At 35.8% G+C, this 13,502-nt stretch overlaps 1 protein-coding gene across 3 annotated transcripts in view; it reads left to right on the top strand.

The window, feature by feature from the left end:
* Positions 1 to 13,502, top strand: part of LOC140227535 (uncharacterized) — a 45,487-nt gene that overhangs the window by 14,341 nt on the left and 17,644 nt on the right. The window lies entirely within an intron of this gene.

Here is a 13,502-nt window from a genome sequence, read left to right as displayed (position 1 = left end):
CTCTTCTGTGTTGCATGCTTTTAAAAGAAACAAAAAACAAAACAAAAGAAAAAAACCCACTATCGTTAAATGGGGACATCAAGTGCCTAGCCTAACACCTCTGTAGATCGCTGTTATTGATTGACCATGTATTAACCGCCCTCGGGGTCTTGAATATACTCTTGCATTTTGTCACGTATCCTGGAACGTATTCAGCAGCTTTGTGTGGTTACAAGTGATAGCGTATTGGCAATGTATGTGGAGAATTTGTCTGTAACCTACTGTAAGGAGTGGAATCACCTGTCGCTCGTGCTAATATAAAATGTGTTCAATTTTGGAAAGAGCGGTAAACACGCTGGTCAAGATGACATACGACAGTGAGTGGAACGTCGAGTATGGCAGATTTCTCTGAATTATAAATACATATGTCAGTGATTTGTTTCAAAGTGTGTCTATATCCAACATCAAAGTTAATTTATTTGAGTAATCACATCTTGATAACCTGAAGGATATGCTGTGTTTTTCTTTTCCTTTTTTTGACACTTGCTGTAATGATAATGGCAATGCCTTCACACGCATTTACTTAATACTCTATATTATTCTCTCTCCCCTATTTTGTTTTTCGTTCTCCCACGAAGACATATGCAAGCTTTCAGTGGACATAAAAAATAGATTTTTTTTTTTCCTTTTTTGTTCTTTTCCTCCTTGCTAAAAACACTGGCGCAAAACAAGATATGTATGCATTTCATTTTATTGAAACATTTCTTTGGTACACACAAGACATGATATCATGACTGAGAGATGTGGATTTTTAGAGTGTAATATGTAAATAACACGTCATCAATATTGATGTTTCCTCCCCTCATTCATTATTCACAGCTGTACAATGTAGCTGTTAATTTGTATGTAAATGGTATATGCATGTGCATTAATGGCAGGAAAAATTGGCAGTGTGGATACAGCTATCGAACTTGCGTCATTCTACCACCATGTTTTTTGGGTCCCCAATTCACAATGGTGTTTGCAATTAACATTAAACATAATGATAAATGATAAATGCAATGACAATAGGAATAATCCTAAGTGATATTGTGTTGTTTTTTTTTTGGCTGCTGCAGTACTGATTGCTGATGTTTCAGCTTAAAATAATTGCAAACCTCCTGAAGAAACAGTCCTCCTGGACATGATTCATAATATATCCCGAATGGTGGAGAAAAGTATGAGATTGAAGTTAGTCTCATTTTGTCTTGCAATGCCTGTCTATGGCTTTGAATTGAATTAATGTTGGAGTGGACAGTGCTAGAGATATAAGATGAGGGAAACCTCCACTACATCCCTTACCATTTAAAAGTGCAAGCTCAGTCATAGCCCAACTGAGAGTGGGACACATTCACACTAAATTTCAGCTCTATGCCAGTTGGCAAGGCTGCGTGCCGAGCACCAGCAACTTCTCCTTCTGCTCTGTGCTGTATGTTGAAGTGATAGGGTAGAGGAGTTGTAACCCAAGTGATTTCTAAGGGGCGGATCCAAGAATTCTGTAGAGGGAAGGTGCCTTTACAAAATTAAAGGGGGCGCACATCCCCATTTTTTGACTTATCATTTCTTTTGTTAAAAAAAATAATAAAGAGGGGGTGCGTGCCCGGTGCACCCCCCTCTGGATCTGCCACTGCTCCTGGCCAGAGACGCTGTGCTTGGTCAGATTCACTCCATTATTACTCATTAGAAGATAAACTGTAAGGTATTGCAGTTAAAAGAGAGTTGATCAAAAACAATCAGAGAGGGAAAAAGGGGGTGTTAAGAGGGAGGAGGTCTCCAAGTCTCCCTCATTCTGCAAGAGACTTTTTGAAAATGTTGATATCTTTCATTTATGGATAAGAAAATACAAAAATCTCTGTGATGTGAGAATCATTTTTGCCCATTGAGATGCATGTTGCACACAGCTGTCTCTGATTGGTCTTCAAAGTCTCCCTGATTGTGATGGGCAAAGGGGAGTGAATGTTGGTAGCCCTCTGTCATGAGAAGACCAATAGTATTGTAGCTCATTTCTAATTAAGGCCATCAAGGGGTAGAGTTGGTTGGAGTATGCTTGTGGGTTGTTTTGATGAACTACGATGCCATACAATGGCTTATATACCACTGAGGGAAAAAATTGTAGTAAATTAGATGCTACTTGTGAACTTAAATGCAGCCAGGTCAAAATGAGCTCCTGTAGACTGTAATGGAAGCTGCCATTACAACATACTTGCAATGCCTGGCCTTTATGTTGGGCACAACTGAATGGCAGGATTTCTCTGTCCTGTTTGCTCTCTATATTATATTTTTTACCAACTTTTTTGTTGTTGTAAATACCAATATTGAAAGTCACTTTCATCTCAGGTGTGGAACATTATTGCCTCAAAAATCTAACATTTACTATCAATCTGTTTGTAATGTTCATTTGGTTGTCAAGTTTGAACTCATTGTGGAGAAAGAAAATGTATGCAACTCTCCCAGTTAGGAAAAATGCTTTTTCATACATGCATTTTCTTCTTGGATGTTATATGTAGGGTTGATACATGATATCCAGTGATGTACAGCTTTATTGTGTATTATGCTTAATGCTACAGAACAAATCTATTAACAGTGTTGAATAGATGTGTTGGTCGATGGACATTTAAGTGCTCTTTTATAAAAAAAAAAAAAAATGAATAATAAAAAAATAAATAAAAAAATAAGATAATATACACACTTGCTGAAGCATCTTTGATTTGCAGATATTGTATAGTTTCTGTACAGTCATTAAGTGTCATTTTGTCAATTAGATGGAATTATTTTTATGCCTCTACCCTCTTATTTGACAAACCCAAATTTTCCTGATGATGGATCAAATTAGCATTAAAAAGGCACCATTTTTGTATTATGCACATATGGATAGTTGATGTCATTCTTAGTGGAACAACCAAAGAAAGCAGCTCTAACAGTCCTGACTATTTTTAAGGGTAACAAGTGTCAAAGCAAGGGCTGTTTCGTCTGTGCTCATATTTCTGCGAGGCCATCACCCAAAAGTATTTAACTATCATCTAGAGGCTAGCTTACTTTTGTTTATTTGTTGCTGGGTGTTTTTTTTTTTTTTTTACAACATTGGGAGCAATTTTGTAATCTGCAGTGTTCAAATGTTATGTAACTATCAAAGACCAGAAAAAAAAGAATGAGAAGAAATCCTTTTGTGTGAATCAATAATTTGGGCATGTTCATTAAACAGAGAACCCAGATATTTGAAGCGGTCACTATAGAATTTAAAGAATGTTATCATGACTCCATTGTGATGTGTGGGACCTCATTTTTGACGCCTGAATTATGATAATAAGAAAATGGTGATAGCAAAAATATTAAATGTCCAGAATTCACAGAGGTAGCTTAAATTTAGCCCATGGATTGTGTACATATCACCTGCAGACTTCCAGTTACAAACTCGTGCTCACACACATGCGAAAGGTACTCCCACTTCACGCTTGGTCCATGGATTATATCCAAACAATGAATTTGATTCAAAATACCTTTGTGACAAACATGCCACACACACCACATACACACACAGACACACTTGATCTTGGGGTACCTACTCAGCCTTAGTCTGGGGGATAGTTGAAAATGTTGCAATTTAATTTCAAAATCTAGCTGCCATTAGCATCACAACTAATTCTTATGGCAGGGACCATAGCAAGCTACATATATGTCCTTAATGTTTTAATCCTCTGCTTATAGGAATAGCTAATCATCTTCAAGCCTCACACTTGCTATTTGACCAGAAATTCTAACAAAAAGTCCAAAAACAGTTTCATGTGATGCTGAGATATTTTGGAACAATGCTAAAGGAGAAATGCTATGTGACTACCAGTATGAGGGAGATCTTATAGGCTGTGTGTTCATCATTCATGTGTAGGCTATACCACACATACAGAGGGAATTTATCAGTAGTAAAAGAGGGAATGATAAACTTTACATGAGTGGTAAAGTGCCCCCACATCTTGTCACGAGCAGCAGAATATTGGTAGGTGGAAAAATTGTGCATTTAGCACTCACATGCCCTCATGTTATGTCTTAAAAACAATACACTTTGAAAGGATGCATGAGTTGACAAGAACAGAATATTATTTCTTATCTGATTTGGTGCTGGCAATAATGTAGTGAAGTCAAAATGCTTTAATTTGTGGCACTGAAAAACAGAAATCTGAATTTTGTCTTATTTTTTATGTTGCTGTAGATCAGTTGCTCTGCTGGAATAAAAGTGCACAATGTTTTAATGCTGACTGTAAATGGAACCTTCATATTCATACATAATAAACTTAATACACCAAATTCAAATTCTTTGTATGTATATTTCCTGTGTGTTGTTGTAGGTATTAAGCACAATAAACAAGCAGTATATGACTCATGCTTATTACTGGTGGTTTTTACCGGTATATCCCCAGGCTTGGTGCTTTCTTTGAGATGGGTTTGAGTCAAGTACCGTATAAAAATCACTGTCACATACACGCTCATACATGCTTACATTCACGCACACACTATCTTTGGGTGCTGAGTGAAGGAACAGATGTTTGCAGAGTATCGGGGAAAAGAAATGTTGAGTGTTGCAATGTAGTTTGCACCGAACTGCTACCATATACTCACAGTGCTGGGGTTGTTGGGTTAGTACACTTCATAGAGTTTTCTTCCTCTTGTCTTTATCCGAAACAACAACAACAACAACAACAAAGTTCTTAAGGCAAGAAATCCAAGGTATAGGACGGTTCTTAGTTGGTATGTGGGCATATCGATTTTTGTACTGGCTTCTTGGGTTGCAGAGTACACCCCCAGATGTTTGGGAGTGTCCTGTTTACTGATAAATTCAAATTTGTGGAAATCTGTTCCAACACGCTTCCGACTGACAGTTACAATGCAGTGAATTTAGTTTGCATGCATTGGTAGTTGTCATGTTGAGCAAGCTATTGGCAAGCTTTCTGCTCACCAAGAAGAACCTTTTCTTACAAAGATATGCCTAGAATTGGGATATATATTAAAAAACAGATCTGTTTGGTAGACTTGTACAAGTGCTCAGGCACATTTTTAGACCAGCTTCCTCAGTTCTTTGTAGCCATTTAATCAAATTTAATGCCATAAATCTACACACTCCTATCATTGCTGGTGCATTTTGCTTGTGTAGTCTGTAATTTGTGAAAACGATATCAGTTTTGCAACAAATGATCAAGTGTGAAGGTAAGTGTTTGATACTCTTGGCTAGTATATACTCCAGATGTTTTGATATATTAAACAGGAGAAATTAGGTAGGTACTGTATATGCCATATAGATATCACAGGTTTGTTATTTTCATTGATTTAGAGTCAGGTGCTATTCGACAATGTAGCAATGTGTGAAAATAACCACTAAAGCTGATCCTGATACGAATGCGACATGCACACATACATTTTTCCATCCATTGCTGTACTCCAAGATCACAAATTTAATGACTTGCAAAATTGTCAGGAAGTCCCGATTTGTGAGAAATTAGACTCCCTAAATATATGGCATTACAATACCTCAGCTTCAAGATGTATTCATCGTGTAGAAAGTGATGGTATGCAATGCTAGGTAAAATGAAAAGCTAGGAAAGAGCAAAATTTGTTTTTTATTATGAAAACAAACTCATCAATGTTGGGTGAAAACAGAGTTCTAATCTTTTTATGTCGTTGTATTGCTCTGCACACAATGCAGCCGTGAGTATAGGAAAGTCTTTGATTTCCCATTTTGAGCAGTGGATATAGACAGCAGAAGATAAAATTCGTTCACAGAATAGACATTGCTGCTTTAGATCAATCAGTTTTGGATTTTGATTAAATCTGATGAAGGTATTGTGTGATTCTGATTTTTTTTTTTTTTTTTTTTTTTTTTAATATAAATGGTCATGGGCATTTACATGTACCTGTGTGCGTGTGCAAAGTGCACCCGTTTTTGTGTGTGTATGTGTGTGTGTGGAGGGGATGTGGGTGCGTGGGTGAGAGAGAGAGAGAGAGAGAGAGAGGGAAAATACAATTGTAGATGATATGAATGCCTTACAGACATGTAGTGCAATAGAAGATACAAGATAGAGGAATGACTTTACAGTGCAGTGACCTGCGTCACCTTGAAAGTCATTTCTGGAGTTCAAGTCACAGCACTTTAATAGGCCTTCCTGTTCTCTTATTGCCCTGACTTGGATTATTCTCAAATCAATGTATGGATCGCTAGTTTTTGTGAATTACTGTGTATTCCAGTTTAACTCTTCAGAACTCCAGGACAGAGCATTGAGCTGTGGGTCCCTATATTCAAATCAGTACACTCCTGTATTCCACATGCTCAACTTACATCTTAGGTGCACTTCACTACATCATGTGTACTCACAGTGGCTAAACATTCTAGCTACACCAGATTGTATTGAGTTGGTCTCCTGAAAATGTAGATTTTTTTTTTATTATTTTTTTTTAAGTTGACAAGATTAAGGTTACTAGTCAACCTGACTTTGTTGCCTATGTATGGGAAAATACAAAGTATTACATTGCAAATCTTTTTTATACAAATGTATTATGTCTGGATTACTAGTATGTGTATGTCACAATAAATTCATGCTGTTTTATCTCTCTTTCTGTTTTTTTTTTTTTTATAAAGTTTACATTGAATGTGTATTGGCACTATTTCTATTGTATTGCCTATCTTTTTATCCACTCTCTTATTTCTGTGGTGTTCATTCCTCCTGCATTTCTTTCAAACAACGGTGTTTTTTTTTTTTTTTTTTCATCCTGATGTCGGGGTGTGATTAATGCATGCTGAGTTTAAGACTAGTTTTTCCACAATTTTTAAGGCTGCTGCACTACTCTTGCTGCATGCTGTCACTGAATATCCATGAAGCTAGTCTTGTTTTCAGTCATCTTTTGCATTTTTTTTCCTTTCATATTTTGCCCATTTTCTTTATTCTTTTGGTTGCCTTTTCACTACCAGTTAGACCAGCACCCAAATAATTGTGTTGAATATCATTTAGAATTCAACATAGAATTATTCATTATACATTTGTTGCAATGCAATATGATATGGAGCATAGTTTTGACTGGATTTTATGGGATTCATATAACACAAAATTTGAATAATGCTCCTGTATTATTCTGCGAAATCTTTGTGCCACATATTCTAATAGAAACATGAAAAATCACCATGCTCATAGAATAGTAAATATAGTATAGATGGCCCTATTTAACACCTAATCAGTTTAGCAATGTACATTTTTTGATATCACACATAGCCTTGGACTGAAATTCTAGCACATTCTCCCTCTTTTGATATGATGAGAAAGATATTCTAAGATTACAAATCTTTCTGTGGGAAAACATAAAATATGTTGTTTTGAGTTGCTATCATGATAGACTTGTATACTATGGTGAAGGCATCCGTGAAAAGCTGAAGTCTGCTTTACCAAATTTTAATATTTACTGTTCAAATAGACATTTACACCTGTACTTTTTTAGTATTTGGTATGACTATCTGCGGTTGGTGTATTGTGGGTAGTATGTACTGGGATCCAATTTATCTGTTTACTGTGCAGTATATACTGATTTCAGCTGGTGACATTAGTAAGTATAATTTATACCCACAAGCATTAGACAGTGGTAAAGTATACATCATCATCTCAGCTATGATACAACTCAGTGATCTACCAGCTTGCTTTGAATGTGCACTTTTTTGTTTTTGTTTGTTTGTTTTTTTCATATGTGCATAATGCATGTTGACAAATGGAATTCATAAATTACATTGTATGAATACTCGTATTGGAAAAGAAGTACACAGATGGCTCTAAATGTAGCAACATGTTTTGTACTCAAATGCATCATTTGGTGACTTTCATTGAGGTGTGTTGGGTGGGAGGTAATTGATTCACTTGCTAATCATATACCATGGGTTAACATGCATTCAACATTAGATGCACTCCATAAAATACACCTTTGCAATTTAACAGGGTGTTGGTCTACAGTTATACATGTAGAATCTCTTCCTTGTTATACCATGTATAAATATAGGTCACTGGTAGCCGACACTTTGTCACAGTTGCTCATGTCCAACTCATTTCCATGCTTTGTTGTGCGATACTTAACAATTATGTATTATCCGTCTGTTGTGTTGTGTATACAGTGTTTATATTACTGTGTTATTGTAGTGAAGCTGAAATTACACCCTCTTTGCAATCGACTTTGCAATCTAGGTAGCTGTGTATGTGTTTTTTTTTTTCTTATTTTGCTTCTCATTTCATTGTGAATTCTATGTGTGATTAAAAAGTTGGAAGACATTTCTAATTCATTGCTGAATTAGCAATCAAGAAAACACATGAAAAAAAACTAATAAAATACAATACATCGTAAACATTAGCATGCAATGGCAGAATTTCTTTTCTCTCTAGAATAACCACATCTTTGTGGCAACGTCAGGTTACATTTGGGTACAGTTCTATGAAATATGAATTGGAATTTATTGTGTATTAGTGTTATCTATGAGAGTGCACAAACAAAGATCCAATTGTATACTTGGTAGTGTGGCGATGCTTCTATTACCTTGTTTGTGTACCTCTGAAGTTGTGTGTGTATATGTATATTTATAATACATGTGAGTGCGAGCGAGAGTATATTTCCTCTTTCTGATCATATGTTTAATAATTCTTACCACTTTTAATGATATGTCACTGCAGTTGCATCACATTGTGCTCAGGTAGGAAAGAAATGAGGTTTTCTTGTCATCAAGTCAAGTGGTGTATATGTTTGGAATTAATTCCCGATTTGCCGAGTTCAACCTCTTTTGACAATATACCATTTACAAATAGTTATATAGCACTTGTTGTTTATCACTGAAATAGCCCACCAACTGGCAAAGTGAAAGAACGTTTGTGATAAACAACTGTCGTTTAGTCACTATTACTTTTAATTAATGTACATGCCAATCCCAGCTACATTTTGTAGTTACTACAGTTTACTAATCATAGTAAATTTGCAAATTGGGGAAGGGAGCATTCTTTTACATTGTAATTTCACAGGACCAAAAATGTTTTTTCTTCTAATTCTAAAAAAAAATGTATGTATACATACATAATTTTTTCCATAGTGTAATTTGATAAGTATGCTATCAGAGAAAAAAAAAAAAACATTAAAATGGATGCAAGGTATAGCATTGCTAGAACCCTCAAAGTTATAATTCAAGTGGAAGATTTGAATAGGCCGTGTCTTCCAGTGTTCAAGAACCAGTTTCTAAATCCAACCATATTTTAGGCCCATCAATTATAAAATGCCTTGTGCCATTCTCCTCAAAACCAAATACTTCATCAATTGTTTCATCTGTACAACTGCATGAGTGTTTCATATTTGCCAAATAAGAGTGTAATGCAGTGCCGAGGAATAACTTGGAATGACAGATTTCCTAGTGTTTGGTTGATTAAGCTTCCAGAAAAGAATGTGCTTTAAAAATAGTTATTCTAATAATTCTTACTCAGAAAAGAAGAAGAAGAGAGAGAAAAAGAGCCTATTATTTGAAAAAAAAAGGTCTCCTATAATAATTGTCCTAAGGTGAGAAGAAGAGGTGAATTACAGACTTGATCAATCTCTATGAAGTATTACAGTGTAGATATTTCAAACTTGACACAATGTTGTTATAAAATATGTGGTTGAATATACAGTACTGTGAAATAATTTTTAGGACCTTAGTTGGAGTGTAAGGCATAGAGATAAAAGCATGTCAGATTCCAAGTTGTTCCTGCTAGCCCTGTCAGTGCGTTACACATGTGGCACTCTTTGCATACATGTATGTTGTGAGTAGGAAGAGACCTTTGCCTGAATAATGATGCTTTAAATGGCTTCAGGTTCCACCCCGCTATTTTTCTACTCTGTGCTTTGCTGGCTTGCTGTGAATCTTTCACACCCTCTAATATCCCACCACCCTTCCCCCTCCCCTCCCACACCCCCTTGGCTCCTCCCACATCCCCTTGGCTCCTCCCACATCTCCATGGTTCCTCCCACATCCTCTTTGCTCCTCCCACATCCCCTTCGCTATGCTGCAAGTCATACTCGGTATGACGTTCTTTGGCCTCATGCAAGTGTGCATTCAATCCTAACACACGTCTGTTCTTCATGTGTGTTGCGTGTGTGTCGACTGTCCATCTACAACTATGATTTCTCTTTCTTTCCTGGTCCAGCTAAAAAATTAAAAAATAAAAAGAGAATTTGTATCTCCATCTGTGTTTATTTTTTGTTTAACTGTTGTCATTCTATGTAGAGCTATGTGTGTTACTTTTGTTGTTGTTGTCCTTCGATTTGTTTTTAATGATTGCTGAAAAAAAAGAAATACATTTCTAATTGTGTCCAATGTTTCTTTTTCTATAATATGACATGCTTTCACATAGATCTGGAAAGAGGAAAAAGAGTAAAAAACACAGGTATTGCTCGTGTGCACAAAAGTCTATTGCTGTGCTTATATTGTCCATTCACTCATCACTGTTACAGTCCGATGAAGTGCTTTGCAAATCCTGGGTACTGTGATGACTTTGACAATTTAGTTTCTGGTGTGTATGCATTCGGTATGGAAAGATCAGAGTTGGTTCAAATGACCACTTACACAACATGGGTGCCTGAGGGTTTGAATTTCATTTTTTTGTTATTCTTTACTTCCCAGTACCCCCTTAACCCTTACCACCCCCACCCCCCCCCCAAAAAAAAAAAAAAATGACATAAACGAGGACATAAGGGGAATTAAAATATTTGGTTTGATTTTACTCCTGGTTCTCAACCTAAGGTCCATGTTTTGTTATTTCACAGGGCTGTGTTAATTCAGGAAAATTACATTAGCTCATGCAATTAAAAGTGGTTGGAGTTTAAACTGTCTATCCCCACTAAAAGGTGTTTGTTCAGGTGAAGTGGGGCATGATTCCGTGAAAAATAAAAATAAAAATAAAGGAATGTTTTCATCTCACCTCTTGCACCCCATCAACTTTCATGAGAGGTGTACTACAAACTGCATATCCACACATCCACACACTCACACACACACACACACTCACACTTTCACACACACATGGAAAAAAACAACAAGCAAAAGAAACTGAATGATAATGCAACAAATGTTTGAAGGGGATGGCTGGTAACTGATCAGTGGGAATCAGTGGGAATGCTGGGGGATGATCGTTCCAATCCTTGTAGGATTCATTTAAGAGAACATTATGTATCTATTGTTGTGTGAAAATTATTTGCTTCAGAATGGTCTCATATTCAAGTAATATGCACTTCAATGTTTCCAGGTTAACATGCCTCTACAGTGTTGGGGCGATCGTTAACGGCCCGTTATACTTGTACTCTTAAATGAATCCGACAAGGATTGGAACAATCATCCCCCAGCATTCCCACTGATTCCTACTGATCAGATACTAGCCATCCCCTTTAACCAGAAGAAGCAAGAGTATATAAGGCACCATCCACCAAGAAAGGGAAATGTGGGAGGCTTTAGTCTGGCACCTGAATGCAAACATGCAACACACCTCTCTGGTCGCTCTTTATAGACAGTTTACATTCATCTGCAAGCACATCTAAGATGCATACTATTCTAGGATGTGATGCGTGGAGGATGCCATTTATATGCCTATTTCATAGTGTTTGAAATCGATCTTTAATCATAACATAGTAGTTATCTGTTTTTTTGTGTTGATACTCGGTCCAGTGAACTGGATGTGCAAAATAATAATAATAATGATAATGATAAATGTACATATATATATTATCTTATATATATATATATATATATATATATATATATATATATATATATATATACATATATATCTTATATATATATATATATATATATATATATATATATATATATATATATGTACACATTGAATCAATGAAACAACATATCTGGGGGCATTTTAGCAAGCTTTGTGTCAGATATTTTTTTCTGAACAAATTTGCTCTCAGCCAATCAGATGCAATGATTTCAGCAGCTTAAAACTGTTTGTCAGAAGAAATATATCACAAAATGCCTGATGAAAAGCCATCCTGACCAACCCACAGATATCTCAGATAAGCTGGGTGGTTGTTTTAGGATTTTGTTGTTGTTATTGATGGGATTATGCATGAGATTCATTTTTCATACATGTGTGATTTATGACGAAAAATCATGTGTTTTTGTTTTTTTTTTCATTTCATTGAGGAGGAATTAGTTGTAGTCAGACTTCAGGCTACTGGGGAAAAACTGTTACTAGCTAGTTTTTAGAGAAACATAGCTGGGCAGGTGTTTGCAATGGCTTTAACTAGCAAGTAGTCTTTTCCAACAATGTGTAAAGGGTAACTATGCAGCAACTCAAGTTCTTTGATGTGCTATGAAAATGTCTGGGAGTGCAGTAGTTGCCATCTTGCAGTGGAAAAAAAAAAATGGTAAGCAAACAAGGGGGAAAAATGAAATTGGTCTCTTTCTATGTCATTCATATGCTCTGGTGGCATTGTGCTTCTAAAGAAACCCCTCAGAAATCCAAACAGACAACAACAAGCTGCATTTTGCTTTGCCATTTCACAATTCTTGCTGTGTGCAATCATACACATATTTTGATGCGTTTTGGGGGGATTATTTTTCAATATTAATGCACTCCATTGCAGTTAATAGTTTCTAATGTGTCATTCCTTGTGTTATGCCAACATCAGTTGAATTGAATGCAGTGCAAAGGCAAACGAATAAGCATAGTGTAACAGCTCAAATGCAGATTTTTGCACGAAAACCACGATCAGAGTCTTATTCACGTGTTACCACTTTAATCTTGCATGTCAAACCTACCTGCACACATGCATCTGTAGATCTATACATTAGAATGCCACACACAAAGAAAGAGTCATCAAAAAAAGGAAAAAAAAAAAGAAAAGAAATACTCATCCTAGCTGACTTTTCTTTTTTCATTTTTAAATGCTAAAAGCAGCGTAAACCATTTTAAAAAGTAGGCGGTAGGCAGTCATATTGGTACATAAACACTTTTAAAGAGCTGGAAAATTTTCTGCTGCCACGGAAAGAATACTCATCTTTAAATTGTAGAAATGCTTGCAATTCCTCATGATCTGTCCTCTCAATAACTTTCCTCCATACCATACAATGTAGCTCCAGTTTTGTCATCTGAATGTTTACTTTCAAGATGACTTATATCAAAAGTACATTTCCAGTTTTTTCATGATGAGAGTTGCTTGTGTGGTAGAATAGAGGGTCCTTGTTAAAGATGCCATGATAATTCTGGCTCAGGATAAATTCATAATGTATATAATTAAAAGTCTAGATTATTTGATGCTAAATATCCATCTTGAAACTTGGGAAATGGTGCCTACTAGGGTATAGGAACGTTAACACAATAGGCACCAAATGTAATTTTTTTTTTTTTTTTTTTTTTTTTAGAAATTTGTTTTAGAAATGTAGAAATTTATAAATGCACATTCCAGAAGTTATAGTAACTTTATAATTAAATAATTCA

Source organism: Diadema setosum, chromosome 4 (genome assembly GCF_964275005.1).
Source record: "Diadema setosum chromosome 4, eeDiaSeto1, whole genome shotgun sequence".
Taxonomy (NCBI): Eukaryota; Metazoa; Echinodermata; class Echinoidea; order Diadematoida; family Diadematidae; genus Diadema; species Diadema setosum.
Note: the sequence above shows the minus strand (reverse complement) of the source record. Positions and strands in the feature narration are given on the sequence as shown.